Source organism: Cryptotermes secundus, unplaced genomic scaffold (genome assembly GCF_002891405.2).
Source record: "Cryptotermes secundus unplaced genomic scaffold, Csec_1.0 scaffold159, whole genome shotgun sequence".
Lineage (NCBI taxonomy): Eukaryota > Metazoa > Arthropoda > Insecta > Blattodea > Kalotermitidae > Cryptotermes > Cryptotermes secundus.
In genome coordinates, this window is record NW_019725416.1 from 4,558,969 (window position 1) to 4,563,860 (window position 4,892).

Here is a 4,892-nt window from a genome sequence, read left to right on the forward strand (position 1 = left end):
GTTCTGCCTTTAACTTCAGAGCAATAATTCTGTCATTACAAACAATCTTCTTAACAACACTCCTCACTACACTTTTATGCACCACTATTGTCACACCTCTTTCAGCCCGTTCACCTCCAGAATAATACACTGTATAATCACCACTTCTTATTTCACCTTGTCCTTTCCACCGCACTTCGCTGATACCTAAAACAGACACCTCATTCTTCTGCATTTATGTTTTCAAATTCTCCAATTTGCGTGCTTGATTCAAGGTCCCTACATTCCATGTTACAGTCTTGTAGCCATGATGTTCCTTCTGATCTTCACACTTTTTCTTCTTGTAACGCCTGCATGACATTTCCTCTAGAAACACTCCCCCCAGGAGATCCGATTGGGGGAGTAGTTTACCTCTGGATTGTTTTGTTTCCAGAGGAAACATCTCGCATACATGGTATCTCTGTTTTTGGAAAGAGACTATCCAGGAAAAGTGATAATGTGGTAGTTTTCTATTTGCTTTCCACACCGCAGTACAACAGCCATTCAAACCACTCTGGTCACGCCTGTTGCTATACGAACTTGAACCATCTCGAGCATCATTTGCTCTGAGCTTCAAGTCGCTGCTGATGACGCTGCTTCCGGCATCAGTTTTTGGTCTCTCTTCATCTGACCTGTCCAGCAAGGGAGTCCCTGCCAGTAGCTACGCTACCACTGGTATAGCTCTCAGGGTCCTTGGCATACTCAAACCCCCTCACCACGATAAGGTGGAGACACCAATGAGAGGGATATATATATATAAAATTACGAATATATTATGTGTCAACCTATTGTTGGCAATGGGATATGGAATGAGTTATCACGAAGACAGACTCTTGATAAACTGTTGGTTGCTAAGTTACACAGCAGTGGAATGAGGTTATGCAACCCACGTTTAAGTGGCAGCCGGTAAATAAGACTTCTGCACAGGCGCGATGACATCATATTGCAGTAGTGAGTAGGGGGCCATGTGACCTCTGTGTTTCCGCAAGTGACGTCACATATCCCCAGAGTGGAACCAGGAACACAGAAGAATAAGGAGGTGGCCCTGTGAGGATATCATATGTGATTTAGAAGACTTTATGTGTGAGATGGTGCAGTGATACTGGAGGAGTAAATGGAGTGCATACTTGGAGTGATTTGAAGTGACAGTTTCTGTGTGGAGATCTGTTGCTAGGAGACTAGTGGAAGACAGAGAATCCTAGTGCGTGTGGAATGGTTAACTGAAATGTGTGTAAATCAGTGAATCTTCTACCACTGCTCATACAAACTATATCTGAAATGTGCTACAGACAGAAAATTCAATCCACATGAAAGCAACCACAGCGGATACACCCCTTACACACTGAATATCCACTTTCATAGAAATCAAAATCTTACTGATCCACAGTGATGTATATCCAGTACTGCAAAATGCGCATTACTACATACTAACATCCGCACACACACATATATGTGGGTAAGACATGCGGAAGAGAAAATGGTGATCTTCTGAACATGCACAGGATAACACTACCTACAGCTGTGCTACACATATAGAGGGAGGATTTTTACTCATTTGACGAGTTCACGGTTCTGCCATTCACAGTGGCCAGAGTGCCACCTGCCACGAGGTGCATACAAATTTTGCCAGTGAATCAGCTGCTAATGTTTGGAACGAAGGGAAGTAACTTGTAGTCGACTTCACAGCAGTCAGTGCAGTTCATGCATGGGGTTTTGTTATGAGTTGTCAGCAGTAGGCAGCCATTATCAGCTCCTTAACGCATTTGTTCTCAGTTTCAGTTAGCAGTGCTGTATGTCATGTTGCTGCATACATTAGAGCAGCGTGTATTTCTGTATGACAGCTATATGAAATACGGATCTGCTAGAAAGTGTTCGCCATAATTTTGACGTAAACCTCATGATGAAATAATTCCCAGCAGAAAAACAATTCACAATTTTGCAAATAAACTTAGAACAATGGGACTCTTAAAAGACAACAAACAAAAACATAAGCACCGAGTGGTTGCTGAAAAGTTACATGACATAGCGACCATACAATGGACAGACTGGCTCATTGGTAAATTCAGTCCAATAAACTTTTGTTTAATGGCCAAAATATCACCCGTTGTGTGGCAGCACAGACACCCTGACTGTATATTCACAACAGGAAGCAAAGCATAAAAATATTCATTAGGCGCTTTTGATATTATTGGTATAATTAATAAAATGAATATGTTCTTAAAGTAATTACTGATTTCACATTTTTCAGATAACCGAACATAGTTGTGGAACCTCAGGTTCTTTTATGAGAGTTCTAACAGCAAGTGAAATTGCCTCAGACACAACAGGAGGTATCTGGAAACAAAACTTGTGGAATTTGCCGTTGTGTGGGATCATACAGGAAAGACATGCAATGTAAATGTTGAAGAAAGCAGTCTTCTGGGATTTGGCACCGTGTATATGTGGTGTTAACCGACGTTTCGGAGGAACGTATCGCCCCCATCTTCAGGGTTGAAGAAGTATAAGTAAATCTGCAAGCGACAACACCGTGAGACACGGTCAAGCAGACTTCTTCAACCCTGAAGATGGGGGCGATACGTTCCTCCGAAACGTCGGTTAACACCACATATACACGGTGCCAAATCCCAGAAGACTGCTTTCTTCATAGTCACCGCCGTGAAAGCCTCAAATCTTACAATGTAAATGTTATTTGTAGCATAAGAGGTCTGCAAGGGGAAAGCAGGCTCTGTGAATTATGCCAGGAACTGTGTATAATATTGTAAGTCTTTGCTTACTGGTGTTGTTTCATCTGTTGTCATTCATAGTGTGTTTCCTTTTTTGGACCTACAGTGAACATTCTATAGCGAGCCTTAAAAATTATTTCATATATTGAAAGTGTATGTGGTTAATTTCTAGGGTCTGCAGTGAATATCTTCCTTGTGTAAGTGACACTTCATCTGTTGACAGTACTAGTGTGTGCATCCGTTTCTTGGTCAGCTTTGAAATTATATGACAAGCATATGTTTAAGTCTTAGTGCAAGTAAGTATGTACTGTATGTATGTATATTCTCACTCATGGAGCTGAGCCCTTCTTGAGAAGCTGCCAGTTGTGTGGCTACTCAAAGAGCTTCCCAGCATTTTCTGGAACCAAAAGGTTCATTACCCTGTTCACAAGAGCCCTCCACTGGTCCATACCATCCCATCCTATCTCTCTAAGATTCATTTTAATATTGTCCACCCACCTATGTCTTGGTCTGTATAAGAGTAATTCTTTTATGAAATGTACTTGAGTTAAGTTACATACATAATATTTTTGAGTAGGATTGCTTTTCTGTGTTTCAGCTTCTGTCATCAGTGTTTTCATTCTTTTGTTATTTATGCGTACACTCTGATAATATTTGTCATATTTTGATTTCAGTGTTATTTAAGTTCCATTTTGAATTATGTTCCAAGTATGATTCCAGTATTTAATATTAATGTGATGTAACATGTATAATTGTTCATTCAGTTTTTCTTTCCCTGTTCATCAGAATGGGACTGTTCATATGTGTGTGAACTTCTTACTGAGGAATGAAAGCGGGAAACAGTTTGGCATGGCAGTATTTATTGAAGGAGAACAGTAGTGTGTACAACTCCCCGTGTGTCGAGTATCACAGGTGCCAGAGTTGGGACTGTTTTTTTCATCTACAGTGGTAAAGTAGACTTGTGAACCCTTGAGTGTATGAAGTCAAAAAGACACACTTATAATATTAATGACAAGAAATTTAATTTTTTGCGTTTGTATGCACAAGCAAAGATATACTGTATTTCAAGTTTGTCAGACATGGTGTTACCTCATCTGTTCCGTTGCAGTGGTGGAGATATCGACCAACACGCATTATCAGAAAAACAGAAGGATGTGGTAAAAGGAAATAATTGTTCATCTGATGTCATGCCCATCCTCATAAATGTATAAGAATTTAGTACCTGAGGGTTTGCCTGCCACAGTGTACACTATGGATGCAGTGTCCAGTCTAATGCTCACACATTGAAGATGACAAAGAAGCATTATATGCCTAAGTATTTGTCAGCCTGCACCAGAAGTGAGAAACCTGCATTCAGTTTCAACACCCTCAGCATTAGAATAGTTAGTAAAATTATATGCAGCAACATACATCCTCCTTAAAGAACAGAGTGCTTTTACCTACTTGCAGCAGTTACTGTACCCATGAACTCCGTGGCCTGCAGTCGGCAAGCAAACTATACCAACAGAGCCACCTCCGCTTGTCCGTGAAGTTAGTGCCAATTTTGCAGATAGAGGTGGTCAGTGCAACGGCTCCCCACAGCCGTTAATCTCGGTTTTCTGGACCGGAGCCGCTATTTCCTTGAAATAGCTGCTCAGCTATCCTCACAAGGCTGAGTGGACTCTGTTCCAGACCCACTACTACTCAGAAAATATGGTAGCACCAGGAATCGAACCTGGGACCTCTGGATCTGTAGCCATGAAGTCTGGCCACTAGACCACAGAGTCTGTCTGCTGTACCTATATCACTTTTTAAATATTTTGTAAACAGGCTGTGAAACTGTTTTGATTAGGTGATTAGCTGTATGAATAAGGAATGACTTTCCATTTTAATGGCAGTCTCAGCATCCATCATCAGGGATTAATTGTATGAGTGATGCAGCAATGTGGCCACTGTATACATGCAGTTGCTCTTGGAATCTGGTGTCCTTGTTGCAAAGGGACTAGTGGAGAACAGTGGGTGGAGGCAGGCATTGACTTATATCCAGGACAACAGTTATCATCTCCTAACATCGGAAGACTAGGATGTTAGCAAACGTTACTAGTGGCTGTGTGTTGAAGGTGCTGCTTCATTGACATATGCTATTAGCCTAGACTACATTCTGTATTCCTG

The 4,892-nt window shown here is 41.2% G+C and overlaps 1 long non-coding RNA gene across 1 annotated transcript; it reads left to right on the forward strand.

Annotated features, from left to right (window-relative positions):
• Window positions 1-3,202: 3,202 nt before the first annotated feature.
• Window positions 3,203-3,945, forward strand: LOC117282228. The gene is made up of 2 exons (XR_004512900.1): window positions 3,203-3,689; window positions 3,850-3,945. It is a non-coding gene; the product is annotated as an uncharacterized LOC117282228 (long non-coding RNA).
• The last annotated feature ends 947 nt before the right edge of the window (window positions 3,946-4,892 follow it).